Source organism: Cryptomeria japonica, chromosome 2 (genome assembly GCF_030272615.1).
Source record: "Cryptomeria japonica chromosome 2, Sugi_1.0, whole genome shotgun sequence".
In the NCBI taxonomy this organism is placed as follows: Eukaryota; Viridiplantae; Streptophyta; class Pinopsida; order Cupressales; family Cupressaceae; genus Cryptomeria; species Cryptomeria japonica.
Genome location: NC_081406.1, coordinates 608,848,393 through 608,869,377, shown reverse-complemented (window position 1 = coordinate 608,869,377; position 20,985 = coordinate 608,848,393).

Below are 20,985 nucleotides of genomic sequence, written 5' to 3'. Positions count from 1 at the left end.
TATTTTAACACTTCAAGGTGCACTTCCAAACATTTTTTCCTTGCATATAAGGTCAAAGGGTTGGGATGAGGTTAAAGCACTTAAGTGTGTCTCATTTTTGGGCTAAAATAAAAAATTACCAAAATGAATCATGCCCAAATTTGCATAGGTTATATTGAAGATAGGTTTGATCAAACCACATTTAATTGAACCTAGTTAGAATGTCCATGACACATAGTTGTTGGATATGGGTTGATTAAATTTATTCAATTAAAAAACCTTTTTATTTAAGCCCTTTTTAGGTTTTCTCTAAAATATGACACTATTTGATTATTTTGGCACTTTTACCTACAAACCAAATTAAATATCTCCTTGTTATGTGTAATGCTTAGTAGAAATTGTGTAGTTCAAGTAAAAATTTGTCCATGTCTTTAATTCCACACAATTATTTAGCAACACCACTAACTAGTTGGTATAAAATTATAATCCACGAGTCTTCACTAATAACATTAACAATTCAATACAATCCCTTCAATTTAGGGCTTCAATCCAAATTATCTAGTGGAAATTCAAGGTCAACTAAAATATTGGAAAAAAAATCCTATCATGGATAACCCAAAGAGCCTATTGTGGTCTAAATATATAACAAGACAAATATGCCAAAGGTGTTCTTTTCTCTCTACATAAATTTATGATTACTTAGGTGCCTACTCATTTTCATATTTTCACTTGACTTGTAGCTTGTTAGATCTTGAAGATGTCAAGCTAAGTGAGGAGGCATTTGAGTATCTTGTCTTATTAAGTTGATAATTCTGGTGTAGCCTCATTTGTGATTTTCTAGAAGTACATTAAATGTTTCATGTGACTCTTTAAACCTAAAATTAGATGTGTTATATAAGTATCTATAGCTAGTGTAGCATTCAAATTATGGATCTCTAATGCCATGAACATCCTAAGCTTAAGGTAGTTTACTTTTATGGATTTTTTGAACAAATTGTTGATAGCTATTTAATAGTATACTCACAAATTACAATATTGAATATCTCAACATATTTTTATTCCAAACTCTTACTAGAGCAAGCAATGTGAACTAAGGCATGCTAACAAACCTTATATTATTTGGATTTCTTCCAAAATACAAGTAATAAGGCAATTGAATCGCATGAAGAAAGATTAGAAATGGGTGAGCATTAAGATACAATTTTTAAGTGACATAAAATAAGTGCATGAGAAGAGAGAGAAATAAGCTAAATCAATATTATCTATAGTTATATTTTCAATCCTAATATGAATAGTGATAGTATAAACTAAATTTAAGTTGAAATGAAGTGAATGAGGAAGGTAATGTAATTAATGCATGGAGAGTGGAGTGGATTGTGATTAAAGTCACTTGTATTTAATGTTATCTACCTACTTTGGGCATAAAAGCATTAACATCTTCAAAATGATAATGCTTTATTCATAAATTATTATTGTTTGAGAGTGTTGAACACACCATAAGACTAAGAGGGCTAGGGGGTGAATCAGTCTTAAGAAAATCCTTAAACTTTTCGAATCACAAATGCTTATCAATTAGCTTCAGCCATCCAAACACTAATGAAATATGAAGCAATAAACACCAAACAGATGAACACCAGATATTTACATGGAAAATCTAATATGGGAAAAATCACAGTGAGAATCACACTCGCTATATGAATAAATAATTATAATATTTTAGGCACAAGGCCAAGGAAGCTCATTGCTCCAAATTTGGACTTGCAGTCTAAGGTGCACAACCTTAGGGAAAGATACAATGGACTTGTAGGCTAAGGTGCACAACCTTAGGGAAAGATACAATGGACTTGTAGGCTAAGGTGCACAACCTTAGGGCAAGATACAATGGACTTGCAAGCTAAGACACACAACCTTAGGGCAAGATACAATGGACTTGCAGGCTAAGGCGCACAACCTTAGGGCAAGATACAAAGGACTTGTAGGCTAAGACACATAATCCCAGGGCAAGATACAAATATACACAAGATGCCAAAAGGACTCACTGTCTTTTAGCAAGCACAAAGGAATGATGAATTGAAATAAATAAGATCTCTTGATCATGAAATTATCCTTGAACCTTTTATTTAATCGACCAACATCATGGAAAATATAGCACACACATTCATTGTACCTCAAAACTCTATTATACTGAAAGATATGATAATCCAAGCTCATCAAAAACTGATATTTGCACTTCTACTTCCCAAATATACTTTCACATCACCTTCGATCAATCCACACCCTAATTCACACATTCACACATCTATTTATATTAACTTATTCACTAAAACTTTCAACTAGGTCAACCATAAATAGAATAAATATAATTTACACAAAGTCAACCACCCTAAGAAACTATGCTAAAGAGGTCCACTCCAGAAGATAAATCAGAACCAAATACATCACAATAATGTCTTCCTAACCTAATTCCAACGAAGCGCACAAAAATAATACATCTTCTAAAATCGGTATTAAACATAACTTGTAGATAAACAATAAAGTACATTAACCAATTGGCCCAAAAATACTATCCAATGTAAATGACTTAATGTGGATCTTCACACACCATGGTAAGACCCATAACAACACCTTAACTCAACCTCCAATGCATATATGAACCAAAAAAGTATGATCCAAATAAGATAAACCAATTGAGTCAACCAAAGACCAACGCAAATGATAATGTTGAACAATAGAACAACATAACTTCACTTGCAGAGCAAAGGTCAAAACTTGAATTTTGAATTGGAAAACTGCATGAACAATATGAACATATGCTCCAAGCCAGAACACATGAAACAACTAATGAACACACAATAGGACTGAGAAGGGGGGAATGAATCAATTTGGATATCTAAAAAAACTCTACTTTTAATCTATTAAGCTTCATTTAACCATAGATAACATATTACTTTAATGAAATCATGAAAGCACAAAACACAACCAACTCATGAACACCAAATTTACATGGAAAACCCAAGAAGGGAAAAACCACTAAGATATGAATGATTATAATAAATAGGTCACAGGTCATGGAGCTCACTACCTCGAACTTGCTAATTAAGGTGCACAACCTTAGGGCAAGATACAAAAGAATTGCACAATTGAAACTCACTGCTTCAGGGAAAGATACAAAAAGATGTCAAGAGAGACACACTATCTTCTGATAGGAATAACTGAACTATAGAGGAATAGGATCTTTGATCATGAAATAGACCTTGAACCTCTGTGTCAAGTGTCTAATATCATGGCAAATATATCTGACCTCAAACTCTGTTACCAAACATTGTCAAGCCTCTTCTCAATAGACTGTCACACACCTTTTCTCATCTTTATATACAAAGATATTCATTAAAATCCTCAATTAAGTCGTCCCAAAGTAGAGTATATAAAATTACATAACCTAGGCCATCTAGGCCAATAATATCCAATGCAATCCACTCTAGGAGAAAAAGGGGACCCAAAAACATCACCACACATCCTTCTAAGTTGATTTGAACAAGTTGCATACCCTAACACATCTTCCAAAGTCGATTCCAAATAAAATGTGTAGATAAACAATAAAAATCAAGAATCAGTTGGCCCAAAGACATCTTCCAATACAAATTACGTAAATGTGGATCTTCACACATCATGGTGAAAACCAAAAATATTCCAACTTAACCTCTAATACATATACAAACCAAAAAAACATGATCCAGACAAGATAAATCATTCGAGCACACTGAGACCCAACACAGCTAACCAAACCAAGCACAAACTAGCATAACTCACATGCAGAATGAAAGAAACACCAAACATTAGAACTAACAACTTCCTCTTATTGTTCTCCTTTGTCACCAATACACACAAGTTTGACATCAATGATAACACAATGCAAAAAAACCAACAATCTCCCCCTCTGTCATTGATGGCAACACTTGTACCACCAATCAGCAACTAACTCTCCAACTATAGATCTATCCCCCTTTGACATCAAGGACAAAGGGAACAACACTTCAAACCTCTAAACAACTCTCCAAACAATTCTCCCTATTCTGGGTATATCTATGATATCTACAACACTTTCTTGCAATCAGGAAGCTACAAATTTTAGTACTCCCCATAAGAGTAGCCACCACATCAATCCAAGAGACAAAAGATAGACTTTAAATCTACCCCTAGAAAGACTTTAAATTTACCCCTAGATAGACTTTAAATCTACCACTTGTATGCATCTAGTTTGAAGTATGAGGGGCAATAACCCATAGCTTTTGTCGAAGATACTCAAAAGTATCCTTTAACAATGCCTCAGTGAAAATATTTGTAATTTGATCCTGTGTAGGCACATATTCCAATCTAACTTCATTCTCTACAGCCTTCTCCCTTAAGAAATGATACCAGATAGAAATGTGTTTCGTACTTGAATGTGTCACCAAATTCTTTGAAATATTATTACACTTATATTATCACATATAATAGGAATTTCCTCATCATACATCACCTTGATATCTTTGAGAGTTTTCTTCATCCACATTACCTGAGTGCAACAAGATGCTACAATATATTTTGTTTATGTTGTAGATAATGACACTAAATCCTGCTTCTTGCTCAACTAAGAGACATCTCCCAAGAAAAATGCACTACCACTTGTACTTCTTCTATCATCAGCAAATTTGATCCAATCATCATCTGTGTAAGATTTCAAAGAGAAATCATCATACTTCTTATACCACAACCCAAAATCTAAAGTCCCTTTCAAATATCTAAATATCCTTTTCACTGCTTTATCATGAGACTACTTTGGATTAGCTTGATATCTGGAAACCAAACAAATTGCATACATAATACATGATCTTGAAGCAAACAAATACAACAATCCACCAACATATATCTATAAAGTTTTTTATCCACTTCCAAAGATTCATCATCTTTGCTCAAATGACAGCCAGTAACCACGACGATTCGAACTAGTTTACAATTATCCATACCAAAATTCTTCAAAATCTCCTTGATATACTTTGTCTGAGAAATGAAAATACCATCTTCTAATTTTATTACCTAAAGACGAAAAAAATGATAACTCACCAATCATTGACATCTCAAATTCCTTCCAGATTTATCCTGAAAACCTATTGCAAACATCATCATCTCCACCAAAAATGGTATCATCAACATGTTGGGACTCATTAAATTTGAGTCAAGTTTAGAGGCCCATTTCAAAATTTTGCTCTGCATTCCCAAATAAGTCAGTTTGAATGGCCTAGTTAGAGAGAGGGCAAAATGGAGCCAGTTGATTTTCGAAGGGTAAGGCTTGGGAAATGTGTCCTACACCTTTCATTTGGCCTATGCAGTGATGTGCAACTTTCAGATTTCAATTTGGATCAGTTTCTCAAGTACCCATTTCAAGGGGTGAGCTGAAAGTGCATTTTAGGCACATATGCAGATTTTACCAAGTAGCCTACTTTGAGGGTTTATATCTTTTGCCCTGTTGATCGTCATAAAGGATTTCAAAATGGATTCAATTATATGCATAAATGTGAGTTATCTTGAAAAATTTAAAGTCCTTTTGAATCCATTTTCTCAGTTTTCAAAGCTCAATCCGTTTGCAGTTTGTATGGTTTGACAAGTCCCTGTTTCAGGACCTAGTCGGAGCCCTATTTTGCATAAGTGTAAAAGTTGCCTCAGTAAGTGTCATGATAGAATGTTTGTTCTGGGATATTTTTGGTATAAATGATGAGCTATGTTTCAAATTTCAAGCCTCTGCCAATCCGTTTGATCAGTTTTCAAAAGGGTTCCTTGAGCCATTTGTTTTGATTTTCCCTACTTTCAGTGCTATATCAGTTAAAGTAGTTGTTTTCATGAGCGCACCATTTGCACCCAGTCAGACTTTTGGTCAAACTGAGAATTCTAAGTTTTGATATGTACTTGAAGGTACCTATGTCTCAGATTTGAAGGTCTACGGAGGTCGTTTGATATTTTTAAGAAAGGCATCATGTGTTGCCTGAACATTGACTTCATCAGGTCCGCAGTGCCGACAAAGCCAGTTGGTCATTTTCGACAATTAATATCTCTTCGCTCGGGATTCATCTTGAAAAACTGTTTGGTAGAGTTCATGATTGTATATCAAAGTACATGCCTGTTAGATGGCGAGGTCCAGAAAGGTGTTTTGACTGGTTTGAAAATTACGTCTTCGCGATTAAATGCAAAAATGTGGTGCAAGTGCCTGAAAGTTGCAAAATTCAGTATGGTGATCCGAAAATGGTGTTGATCGATTCCAGAGGTAAGTTTAAGGTTCTTGAGGTATTTTAGAGGTCAGTTGCATGAAAACGATTTTTTTTTTAGTCAGACCCACTTTGGGGCCCGACCTGGCTCATGCTCGTGCATTGTTTTTGTTGGCAAATTGTTTTATTAAGAGATGATTTTGTTTCATTATGTGGGCATATAATTGAGAGGATTTTATGAAACTTTATGGTTTTGAAAATTGGGTTAAAAGATGTCAATACTTCCATAGCAGCCAAGAGAGGAGCAACATCTTTGGCATCACAAACATAGAATGAAGTCCTTGTAGCCTCATGACCATTAATGCCATTGACAGAGTAGAAGGGTAGACTTTAAAGCTAGTGCAGACCCAGTCAAAGAGCATGAAAGGCCCATGGACTTGAGAAATGTGCAAAATCAGCTGGAGGTAGAAGATGGTTTGGGTCACAATAGTGTTCATGAAATATGTCAAGTTGTGAGACTTTTTTTTTTTTTGGAATGCAATGGCATGTAAACTCCCAGCAAAGGGCAGTGTGAAGGTAATTGAAACATGGACCAAATGCAATTTGACCAAGCATCTCTCCCCTTTGCATGGATGGCCATAAAGGCAGCGATGAAAGCCTTAGGAAATCTACACAAACTTCAGCAAGTGCAATGTTGAAGGCTCGTGAAGGGAGGATGTTGGCAAAGGGAAAAACAGTGGTAAATACTAAACATCCCAACTCCCTCTATGTGGCTGGAAAAATTTAAAACTCCCTGTTGTGAGCATGATAAAGGAAGAAGCTATGGCCAAGGACACTTTGGAGTGAAAGATAGAACCAGGACTGGACCTTAAACAATACCTTGCTAATGTTATATACATCCCATGCTTAAAGGCGATGATAAGCTTGACGGGTGTGAAAATTGTCATAGAGGGAAAATGATTGTAAAGTGTTGACAAAGCAGACAAATACCCCTATCAACACTACAACTTCTACATCCACCACTTTGTTAATTGAACGATAGGGGGGGTTGCCATTAAAGGAATTACATATAAATTCACTTTCATTCAACTGCATTTGTATATTCATATGTGGGGTGCGTAAAGATATTGTGAGCTAAATTTCAATATTGATTATTAAACATTATAGTTGTGGAGCCTACTTTGGCGAGATATTATTATGGTGGGGAGTATTTGTAGCTTCCTTGGTTGTACTTGGAAGTTTGAAGTGGATAGCAATTATTGGAGCAGCCTTCATCACACTTCTGCTACTCTTTTGAGGGGCATACCATGGCTTGAGTATTCAGTGGATAAGAAATTTGGTGGCTTTGCTGAGTACCAAGATTACACAAGTATAACTAGTCCATTACTTCTCCTTATGCCAGTAGTTCATGCAAGATTGTCATCATTGTTCAAACAAGTTTTTCTTTTTGAGTTTCCCATATACAGCCGAAAGTTGTCTGTTGATACGACATCTAAAAAAAAGGCTTTATGTGCTCTGTGCTTGTGGCTTGGTATGGATAAGGGCAGATGCAATGGTAGGTAAAATCAACTCCAAGTGATGCAAAATCCAAAGGTGCCTTTAAAACTCAAGAAAACTCTTCAAAAGTGCAGTCTCAGGCTTGAGTATTTATCCCACATTGGCTGGGGAATGGGACTTTTTGATGTTTAAAAGCAAACTCACACCCATCCATAGTGTCAAAGCCTCAAGAGGCTTTTGACGGATGGTGTTGATGGGCACCCAAGGCGGACCTTGAGCACGTGGGTGCGCTTCCTGAGGCAAACAAGGAGCCTAAGTGGCGACAAGGTGGACCCCACGCAGGCACAAATCTTGAGGCAAATGAATTTTGCAGAGAAGGAGCAGATTAACCAGCGAGCAAGTTGCAGGAGATCCAACGGCTGTCGTGACTTCGTGAAGGGAAGATGATCAAGAGTTACCTATCGCGAAATGGCAAAAGGTGACGTGGCGGGTCCGATGGCAGTCCAGTGGTAGGTTCGGGTGGTGATGACGGAGTAGTGACATGGCACTGAGGTGGCGGTCCGTAGTGGGCCTGACAGTTTCGATGAAAATGCCTGTTCGATGAGACCTATAGACCACTCGCCGAAGAAGAAATTCCACCGAAAGACTAAGACTCGACAGACACGTGGCAGACACGTGGCAAACCCGACAAACAGGTGGCGACTAGTGACCCTGTGAGTGAATCACAGGCTGCCACGTGGCAGGGCGTCAGATGAAAAATCAGGCCAAAAAAGAGGGAAAAATCAAAGTTAAATTCTATAGTGCAGACTATTGAGGAAAATTCAAAAATTTAAATGGAGGCACCAAAATGATTAATTCGCCCAGAGGTCTATTTTTACTCAAAATGGCAAGTATCATATATCACCGGAAAGCTCTCGAGATAAGGAATCCAATCAGGTAGTTAATTTTAACAAATTTTGGATATTTTGGGAGTAGTTTCCATAGGAAAGAAGAATAAAATGAATTCAGTTGGAAAAAGAGACACTTGGCAATTTCGGTTGCAGACCTAATGTTTTTCCCTCTCCTTATTCCCATTTTCTTCTCATTGTAAGGGTTCCTGAATTTTGGAGCAAGTACTCCAGAATTCGTGGCTTCCAATTATGAGTATTCTTCAAGATTGTACAGGGCAGTGCTTCTCTTTCAGTAATAAAGTATCTTCTTGTTTTAAATGTTTTTGTTGCAGGTCATGTATGTGTAAGGCATATACATAGTTTATTGGATTGTCTCTAAGCATTCTTTGTTTTCAATAAATCCAGTCTTCTAGGGAGTTTGGGTTTGTCTCTCAAAGTGGGAGTGTAAGGGTTGTTTTCAGGTACTCTTCAAGTAAGAGTTTAAATTATATGAGAAATAATTTTGGATTCGGGATAATGTCTGGATAAGTATAATCCTCTGTATGAGTTTAGAATGTATTAATGTCAGGCATTAATATAGGGATACCTTTCTTAAATAAATTGGACTTGCAATAAGGGTTTTCATTTTCAATTTGATGTATGACTCTATTGCCCTTGGATAAGGCACTGATCTTACAGATTTTGGGGTTTTCTCAGGGATTTAAAATAAAAAATCAGAATATCTACCTTTAATTTTATGTTTGTAATGTTAAGTTTGTTTCATCCATCTCATGATTCAAACAATGGTGAGTTACAAGTGTGGATCTAGCCCATCTGCAGTAACCTCCTAGTTTTTGAACCTTTTGAGATCCATCTGCTCTTGTTGATGCAATCTTGTGTGTAATGGGTCTGATTAAATGCATCATAGGTACACCCACCTAGGTTTTGCAGAGCCTGAAGAGTAGAAGGATTTAGGTCCTTGTTATGTTGTCCAAGCCCTGAGGTTATTCATAGATTGAATTGGCTACTTCATAGATCAATTGCAGGTGTACTTGGGTTAACCAGATTTGGTGAACAACACAACATATACAACTGCTAACAATAGTTTGCCACTTTCAACCTTGAAATAAATATTACTATTTGCAATACCTTTCTTGAAGTTATGTTTCGACAAATATCTATCCAGCCTTGCATACCAAGCTCTAGGAGCTTGCTTGAGTTCTAAAAGTGCCTTCTTGAGTCTGCAAACCGTATCTAAAACTTTTGACAATTGAAACCCATTTGGTTGTTCAATGTAAACATCTTCTTCAAGTCATTCATTCAAGAATGCTAACTTAACATCCATCTGATATACCTTAAAGTTCTTGTAAGCAACAAATGCAAAAAAATATTTTATAGCTTCCATCCTAGCTACCGGAGCAAAAGTCTCCTCAAAGTCGATACCTTCAACTTTTGAATAGCCTTTACAAACTAGTCTTGCCTTGTTCTTGTGACTTCTCCATCTTCATTCAACTTGTTCTAGAACACCAACTTTGTTCCTATCACATTCTTGTCCATCGGTCTAGGTACCAATTCCCATGTCTAATTCTTTTCTATTTGATTTGGGTCTTCTTCATTTGCTTTCATCCATCCATCATATTTGCAGGCTTCTGTAAAGGTCTTTGGCTCCACCTTAGATAAGAAGCACACATTTCCTTATTCACTAACCTTGGCTAGTTTTCTTCTTTTCTAAACTCCTTTATCTTTATCTCCAATGATCTAATATTTTGAATGATCCTTATACAAATACTTTGCAGGTGTCTTTGGTGCTTGTTTGGGTTCCATCTATTTTGTATATGATTATGCTTTATCTTATGAAACTTATTTCTCTTCTACAGTAATGGGGCCATCTTCTATCTCAATCTTGGGTTCCAGAGCAACCTAATTTCATTCTTCATTTACTCTGACATTTGTACTTTCCACAATCTTCTTTAGCCTCATATTGTAGCATTGGTATGCTTTAATCTTTTTAGAGTATCTCAAAAATATCCCTTCATCATATCTTGCATCAAACTTTCCCAAATCTTCTTCATCTCTTCTGATGTAGCGCTTGCTTCCAAACATTCTTAAATATTTTACCGTAGGTGATTTTCCATACCATAGCTCATAAGGTGTCTTTGTATGATTCACTCTCACTTGTACCTAATTAAGAATATACACAACAATATGCACAACTTTTTCCAATACACATTAGGCAAGTTAGCATATTTTAACATAGTTCTAGACATTTATTCTAAATGCGGTTCCAATTTATCTATTATTTGTTTTAAAGGCTCCTAAGAAATCTGTGATTGCTTTGCAATCAGTACTAAGGTCTTTTTTATGGAATGATAATGTGAATAATAAGACTATAATTCCTTTGTTAGCATGGGATAAGGTTTGTTCTTCGAAAGATAAGGGTGGTGCAGGGATTAGGGATCTTGGTAAACAGAATTTGGCTCTAGGTGCTAAGTTGGTCTGGAAGTTGTACAAGCAACCCTCCTCCAAGTGGGCATCTATCTTATTTGCAAAATATTTGAGAAAATGTCCTAGGGAGGCCATCTTTACTACCTCCTCTCTCCCTAAGGGGTCTATAATCTGGAATTTCATGGTTGAGTAGATCTGTCAGTATTCCTAGGTTGTCCTGGCTTATTCATAATGGTCGTAAGGCTAGATTTTGGGAGGAAGTCTGGAATGGTTTTCCAACTCTTTCTAGCCTAAGGGATTGGTTGCCTCTTATGACTCTTCTCAAATCTTCTTGGGGCATATTTGTGGCTAATTATTTTTTTCTGGATTCCTTGGATCTTGCTCCTGTGGCTAGATGGAAATCAGTTGACTTTCTCCCAGTTGATCAAGATCTTAAATCTGCTTTTGTTGAGGAATTAAAAAATGCCCATTTCTTTTCTCTAAGGTTGAAGATGAGCTTATTTGGGTCTACTCAAAGTCAAGGGAATATTCTATTAAGGAGGGGTATAATTATTTGTCTGCAGGTTGTAGGGGGGAGGATTTGCCCTATAAGTTATTTTGGCATGTTGTCTGTCTTCCAAAAGTAGGAGCTTCTGCTTGGTTAGCTTTTCAGGATAGAATACTAACTGGCATGAGGTTTGATAGGCTTGGGGTTACTATTATTTTCCATGTGTTATGTGCGGAGGGTCTCTTGAATTAGTTGATAATCTTTTTCTTCATTTCCCTTTTGCTTCTCAATGTTGGTACTAGTTGTCTAAGAAGTTAAACCGGTCTGCTGCTTTATGTGGCGACCTTCGGTCCCAATTCAAAGTTGGCCTCTGATAAATTCATCTTCATTTTATGCTTGTCGTTGGATAATTGCTCCTTTTGTTCTGATTTGGAAGATTTGGCTTGAGAGGAATAACAAAATTTTTAGGAAACACTCTTCCACCTTGCTAGATGTGCTCTTCTGCATTGAAAAATCCATCTCCGAGTCTACCTTGGCCTTCATTTACAAGGGCATTAGTCTTCAACATACTTTTGCATCATGGGATAATTGGATTATTAGGTATTGGTCGGCTTTGCAAACTCTTCCCATGCTTGGGGCCATTTCTAAAACAAGGTCTCCTTTAATTAATAGGAAAGAGGTAGTCCAGTTGCCTCCTCCTTCTTCCAAGTATAAATTGAATTTTGATGGAGCATCTTGAGGTAATCCTAGGAAGTCTTCCATTGGTGTAGTAATCTCTGATAATAGGGCTCGAATTATTAAAGCATAGTGTCACTATATTCCTAATGGGACTAATAATGTGGCTAAGTTACATGCTCTATCAGTTGGGCTTGATTTGCTCCTCTCATTGCATTTTTCAGATGTCATTATAGAAGGTGACTCTTTAGTTGTTTTTTATATGATCACAAATCATTCCTCGAATTCTTGGCATTTAAAATATTGGTTGAATAAGGTACTATCATAGCTCAAGTTTTTTAATTCCTTTTCTATAACTCATTGCTACAAGGAAGCCAACAGGGTTGCAAATTTCTTGGCAAATAAAGCCTTAGATGAAAATATTCAGTCTTTGGTTGATGTTGATGAAAGTTGTTTACACCCTCATCCTGTAAAATCTTAATTGTCTGTATACAACCTCTTTTCCTAGCTTCGACCTTGTATCTTGTTTGTGATTACAAACAGATATGCAGTTTAGTTTGGTGGTGCATGAGGCCTTCTTGGTCTTGTTTATATCTCCTCATTAAGTCTGCATGCTTGCTTGTAATTCCAGCCTTGGTACTGGTCATGGCCTAGCTTAGGAGTTGTGGTATTTTGGTTTGGGGGGTATCTTGTAGTCATGCTACATTGGTACTTTGTTTCTGCTATTTTGCTCTCGTGACATATTTCTTTTTGGGTGTCCATAAAATGATTTCATTTGCTTTTGCAATGGCAGATTGCACATAGGTTTAATTATGATTGCTTTATTGTTTTGAGTTGATGGAAGCATAAATGTCATTATCTGCACTTGTAGTGGTGGCTCGCACATCGGCATAATTATGATTGATTTATTGTATATTTTGAGGTGGCATTTTGGGTATGTTTCTTTTTCACAAGGCTCTGGGGATTTGCTTTGTGTGAAAATCTTGCTTTCATCATAAGGTATTAAGTATGAGTAATGGTCGTGCTTTTCTTGAGGATGTTTTCATCATTCTTTAGGAGGTGGCGGTCTGTGGAAGTCTATTGGCACGATGTACCGTGAGTTAGCTTGTGTTGGTCTTTATTCTGATATCTTTCTTGTCCTTTGGAGGATGTACATATTTATTCATGATGGCCTATGGTTTCTTTATAAGTCTTCTCTTTTTCTTCCATCGCATTATTTCTTTGGGGTCTTTTTGATGGAGGCTGTTGGTTATAGAGTTTTGTTGCTTGTTAATTAGTGTGATTTTTAGGACTCTCGTGGTTTTGAAGATGAAAAGCTTGGTCGACTATTTCAAATTCATTCTTTAGATTTCTCTCTAGCTTTTCGCAAAGTGGTGGGCAGTCGATGGTTGGTGGAAAATGCAAATAGTTTTCTTCCTAAAGTTGCATCTCGCTTTATTACTATTTGTATGGACATGCTCTTGGATTCTTCTATGGTTAGGGCACTATTGGATGCATACATTCATCCCTTTATTTATTCTGATATTGATATGGATAATTCTTTGTCTCTCTATCATTTTGAGTTTTGTGTTTTTCCTTATGGTGGTTTCCTATCTCGTTCTCAATTACTATCCTCTGGCTGACACAGTGAACTTCTTTCAGTTATAAGAGGAGGCTTGATTTTGAATCTTTATGATGACACTATGTTTGCTCTTATAGCTTTTTTAGATCATATATCACCATAAATTTGGCAGCGGCTGTTAATATGTTTTCAAGTATTCACTTTCTCCTAGATTCATTGAAAGTGGTAATGTCTCCTCCAACTACAGTTATGCCTCTTCAGATTGTGGCTCAATAAGTGCACAATGATGACATTATCTGCCCTCTCTCTCCTTCAATGGAAAGTTCCAGTTCTTGGTTTGTGCATTCTTGATGTTCTATTCTTTCACTCAAAGAGTTTTTATATTCATACACTCTAGGGGGGTGGGTTTGTCTGTTGGCCCATATGGTTTTTTTGGTGAATCTTCCTAGGGCTAGTTGGATATTTCTCTTTCTATCCTTGTTCTTACCTGGCTATACTATTTATGAGATAGATCGGAGGTTTTCTTTGCCTGGTTCTTTCCTACCGGTGCTCTTTGAACCAGGTTGCAAAAATTATAAATATTAATAAAATTTAGTGGTTCTCCACTTTTATTAAAAAAAACAAAAAAAAACATAGTTCTAGACATTTCAACAATAGTTCTATTCCTCCTTTCAACAAATCCATTTCGATGTGGATTCCTAGGTGCAGACAATTGTCTTCTACCACCATGCTCTTCACAAAATCTATCAAATTCATTTGATGTAAATTCTCCACCTCTATCAGACCTTAGACATTTGATCTTAGCTTTTACTTGATTTTCAACCATAGATTTGAACACTTCAAATCTATTGTGGGCTTCTGATTTTTCTTTTAAGAAAGTAATGCATGTCATTCTAGAATAATCATCAATGAGAAACATAAAATACCTTTCACCATTTAGTCCTTTTGTCCTTGTAGGTCCGCACAAGTCTATATGAATCAATTTCAAAGTTTTTATAGTAGAATACTCCTTGTTCTTCAATGTGTTCCTTGTTTGCTTTCCCATATGACACTCCTTGCACATTATATTGGTAGGTTTGATAATATTTAGCAAATCTCTCACTACTTGAGTAGAATTGGTCTTCATCATGTTGTCAAAATTAATGTGTCCCATCATTTTGTGTCACAACCAATATTCACCGTTATGCGCCAACGCACAACTACTTCCTCTTTTTTCCTTTATGTAATAGACATTTCCATTTGTTTGTATACCTTCTACAACTAACTTTCCAAAAGATCCTTTACCGATCTCACATCCAAACCCATGAAATGTGAGCTTGTAACCTTTACTACACATCTGACTCACACTTAAAAGATTGTGTTTTAAAACCTTAACACAATAAACATCATCTATCTTATGCTTACCATCAATGGATATGGTTCCTTTACCACAAATAGGTGCAACCTATTAACTAGCAAACTTCATTGATCCACCATAAAAATTATCAAAGTCAAGGAACTTACTTTTGTCACTTGTCATATGGTTTGAACATCCAAAATCAATTATTCAAGCTTTAGGTTCTTCTTTTGCATGTAGTGTAGTTCTTACAATCATTGATCTTTCATTGTTCTCTTCATCATGCAAAGTATCAAACCTTTCATTATCCTTTTCTTTCATGGCTAAAAATAATAATCCATCATTTGAGTTATCACAATTTTCATATTTAGATGAAAGGATCTCCATTGACTAAAAACTCTTCTTAGGCTTGTCTCTCTCATCTATTAGGATGACATTTTCTAACCCAGGATACAGACAAGCATAAGCATTAACATTCAACATAATCCCTTGGATTTTCTATTATGCTACCTTCTATTTAATATTACCCCTGGGAAAATTGGGGGGCATATGCACATCATTACATAGGAAACACCACATGTTAGTATCATCTATTAGGTTATTCTAACTAGCGACCAACTCTTTGGATTGATTGGGTTGGCATGGACTAAAGCGAAGTAGGGATTGGTATAAGTTAATTTGAAGGTTGAGGTTCATCGCTACCTCTCACTCCTCTTTAGTATTGATAATGATGGAAATAAATCTTTGCACTTTGGTAATTTTGATAAGGGGGCTTCAACGACATGGCTCGTTGCCTCTTAAGACTAATTATTTCATTAGAAAAGCTTTGCAACACACTTTATATATCATTCATCTGTATAGCTAGTGAGGAGGAAGCAAATGCACTTGTCGAAGCATTATAGTACACATACATGTAAGGTGGCATGGAAGAGGTACTCAAAGCAATGTCTTCTTGAGGCAATGTTGGTATTTCAAAACACAAGCATAGGCAGTTGGAGAGGTAGCTTCCCAATATTTACCAGATTAATTTCAACCCTTACAACTAAGTCATATGTGTCTGGTAGTGTATGACCTCCCAATGATTGAATCATAATTTTTGTTTCAGATTTAAACACTTTCAAATAGAAAACAAACACCATATCTATTGGAGGCCAAGTTGACACTTGGATTCTTTACCAAGTCTTATAAAACTTGGTGTTAAAATATGTGACATGGCCTCCTACAGATCTCTTTTAATTGTTATCAGTTTTTGAAGCAAAGATGATCTGTCTCATTTCTCTATGAAGTGAATAAATATATGATCTTCAAGTTGGTCCCAAGTACTAATTAAGTTGGGAAGCAATGAACTGTACCAGTCAAGTGCCTTTCCTTTGAAAGAATCCACAAGCGGTCTAAGTGCCACAATCTTCTTTATGACATGATGGACAGTGCAAACATCAACCACATCTTGCAAATACTCTGCTAGTGTTTTGAAATGTTCCTCAGTGAAGTAGGGGAGTGCCTTCAATGCATTAGTGGGTATGGGAATCCATACAATTGGTGGGGTAAGGGCTATAAGTAGGCTACCACTATTCCATGCCACAAAATTCCTTGGTGATCCCAAAGTAGCCATCTAGATTTATGCTTGAGCTTGTTCTTTAATTTGTGTCGTGCTTGGTCTGAGAGCTCTTGCTCGAGTTACAGTCACCAACAAAGGTAGTAATAAAAGATTAAAATGATTTGGTCCCATTGGGCATGGCAAAAAAAATGGTTGATCTCTAAAGAAAATGTTTGTGAGATACAACCTTGGGAAATTTTGCAACTATGGGACTATATTGCGCTTTACAAAATGAACTTCGGGATGTTAGAAGTTGTCTCTTTGTTTTCAATGGGGGGAAGTAAAGGAAAGAGGAAATAAATGCATAAAACATTAAACTAAGGTTGTACACTAGACATTGTAACATTTTTGTCCATCAAACAACATAATACAATTCCAATATCATCGATTACTATAGAAATATGAAAGAGTACTCAACATGATTCAAAAGTATGTAACCCTACATCATAACTAAAATTATAGAAGCCCAAATGACAATAACCAATAATCATAATTACTCCCAAAAATACACATGTAAAGCGTCAAATTAAATAAATAAATAGAGATAAAACACACTACAAAGATAGATATGGCACAATCTCATGTATGTGATCTATATTTTGTTAGTAAAAAAGCTAAGGTTTGAAGTATTACAATTACTAATCAAACTTCTTCCTGGGTGATTTTTTTTAACAAGAATGATGAACCCTTAATACAAGGCTTTTTGCAACTTAATTAGAACATCCTCTTCTCCAACATAAAAGATTCCACAATCCTCTCACCTTCTGTGAAATCCATCATGGTGGTCATTGCAATTGTTGGACTAGACAATCATATTAACTTCTCCTCGAGTGGTGGTCACACAATCTGTCGATGTTCACTACTTTTGTTGGAGCTTTTGAATGAGATAGGTTGAACATTTACTTTACTACTAGAATTTGCACGACCTTGACATGCAACATTGTCTTATTTCCTCTCACGTGGATCTTTGAACTCGAGCATGAAGGGGGCCCACAAAACTTAGGGAAATGAAGTTGGAAGAAGAAGAGAAAGCTATACAATGCTTAGAGGCTGAAAAATAAGGCAAAGCCTTATTAAAATATTGAGATCAAAACACCTTAAGAAAATGGATGTGGTGGACATAGCCTATAGTCCAAATATTAGCAAGGTATTAATTAAAAATTTTCCTAAGGGGGAGATTGGAGACATCATTTTAGGTTGTTGCTATATCACGTTATTAAATACTTCTTACAAAATTATTGTCAAGGCACTAGCTATGCGAATAAAACTAGTGATTTAGAATATCATAATAGTGGAACAAATAAGATTTCATGGATGGAGATATATTCTTAATAAATTAATCTTTACATGGAGAACCCATGAATAGGCCAAACAACTAAGTCAAATAATTTGTTGGTTAAATTAAATTTTTACAAAGCCTATGATACAATATATTAGAATTTTATCTTCAAAATAATGTAAAGGATTGATTTTGGTCCTCAACACATTCTCATGTTCAACTTGTTTTAATGATGTTAATGCTCACATAGTAGTTAATAGCTCTATATGTGATCCTTTCCCTTTAAAACACTCCATTAGATAGGGATGCCCACTATCACTATTTTTATGTGTGCTTACTACTGCTACTCTAGGTTATTTATTTATTGGAAAGAAGTTAAATTATTGCAACTTGTATGAAAAATTTATATCCCTTAGAATATTCTTGTGATTAATTCACATTTTGCTAGTGGTAATTTGTTATTACTACAAAAATTTGAAAAAGATATAAACAATATTTAAAATATTTAAAATTTATTCTGCCATATTTTAGGATCTTGATTGGCTCATCATAAAAATATACTTCTAAATGTCTTAAGATTGTCCCATCCCTTAGTGTATTGCTAAAAATTGGAAACAAATAAAACATGGTGAAATTACATGATATCTTGACTTGTTAATGGGCAATGTTGGGTTGATCTGATCTCTAAAGATGTGGAAGAAGTGAAGTGGGAGAGATAGAGAGACAGGTGGTATAAATTAAATTTTGATGGGGCTTCCAAAGGAAATTGATGCAACCATAATCGATAAAACCCTCAAAGAGAATCAACTGGCTCATGCAACAAGGGTAACACAACAAAAACAACAAGAAAACATAACAAGATTGTATATATCATATTATTGCTTTAGAACTTCTGACAATCATCTGACTATCATCATATAATCATCAAAGAACATCTGGCAATTAACCAGTTACATGCAGGCTATTAGCCAGATACAATCCAATCTGGGACTCTAAGAATCAACCAGATCACAAAATGCAAATCTCAATCCATATTCTCAATTCTACTTCATCTACCCCCAACAAATGATTACATAATAACATATTTATACCCACCATAACATATTTGGGTCGGCCTCATAATATTTACATTTACCAATGTAAGAAAATGAAACGTGTAATTAGGTCAACCCTAAGAATTAAAGAAATCTTTTTGGAAAATAACAATCATGAAGTGCGGTTCAGTAGGAAGGTCGGCCACATGCCAAAGAACATCGAACAAGACCCAAGATAGATCCACATGCCAAGAATCACGCTGGTAATGAAGGAAAGCCAATTGGTAAGCACAACAATTGTCCCGAAACGCAGAAACAATTAACCAAAAGTGATAATTGATCGAAAAAGAACCCAAATGAACTGAAAATATAAAATTAAGCACATGAACCTGCCTGGAAACCAAAAATAAGATCTACCACGAAGAACAAACAACTACCAATGCCAACTGATAAGAACACAGAAAACAACATAAAGAACTAGACAAGAACAAAACTGGAAGGAAATGTTTTTGGTTGATGCAAGATTGCTCATTGACCGAGGATGCTCCTACATCAGACAACCCAGGTAGAAAAAGATGTCCCATGAGAGGTAACTCATGAACATCTAAAAGGATTCGGAATAAAGACCCCATGCTCATTTCTGATCCAAACATCTTCCTTATCTACCAACCTCTGTTTTAGCTCCTCCAGTGCCTCAACCGACTTCTCTAACCTCTGACTCTCTTTGTTTCTCTTCCTTTGCTTCAGATATGCACATTGCCTCTATTTACTACTCTCTTTCTTCTGCAACTCTGCTTTGTTTCTGCCACAAGACTTCAGTCGGTTTGTTATCATAAGCTCTTTGTCATCCGGTTCCATTTGTCTATTAGGTTTAGCTGTCAGATCCTTCTACAAACTCATGTCACCCTCCAATATAACCTCTGCAACCGATTCTATCAGATCTTTCTTCAAGTAACCTTCCAATATAACCTTTGCCACTGATTTCTCAGTACTACAACTTTTCTCATGACTCGGATTCTTCACCTCCTTCTCTTTTTCCTTCAAAGAAATCAATGTGAACTTTTGCCCATCCTTCTCAATAGTGACTAGGTTTCTTCTACAATCATAAATAGCTCCTCTATCAAACTGCCAAGGTTTTCTCAATAAGACATGACAAGTACTCATAGATACAACATCACACAAGACCTCATCCCTAAAAGGACCAATGTTGAAATTCACCAAACACTGCTCCTTTATCTCTGTCTTTTGATCATCTTGTAACCAACTTACCTCATAAGGACAAGGATGCTCAAGCCTCTTCACTCCAAGCTTCACAACCATCTCCTTAAATACCAAATTGTCAGTACTTCCACTATCTACAATAACCTTGCAACACTTACCACCTGATTTACACACAGTCCGGAAAAGACTCTTCCTCTTAGTAGATCCGGTATCCTTTCTTCTGAACATAAGGGATTCTCCTTGCTTCGGTGCACAGTCAGATCTGGTACCTTCACCTTTTGATTCCTCATTTGCCAAACAACTTCTTGCCATTCACTGTTTACATTCATACAATTTATGCCTGGTTTGTCCACACTTGAAATATTTGCCAGGAAATTCTCTACCGGTCCTGTTGCTACCTTTCCTCTGTGTCTTTTTCTTTGGTTCTTTACTCCACTTAGGTTTTGATTCATCTTCTCAACCAGTTTCTTCATACTATCACCCATTTGACCTTTGAATTTCTCCTTCCCTCTATTCGGTTGTCTTTTCCTCATCTTCTCCTCAGCCTTCAAAGCATACTGGTAAGCTTCCTCAACTATGGAAACCCTCAACATACTCATTTCATCTTGAATACTAAATGCAAGTTCATTTATGTACCTCGCCACCTTTTCTCTATCCATCTCTCTATGTCCAGATCTAATCACCACCTTGTAGAATTCCTCACTATATTCCTTCACAGTCATGTTTCTCTATTTCAAGTTATGTAACTTCTTGAACAACTCTAATT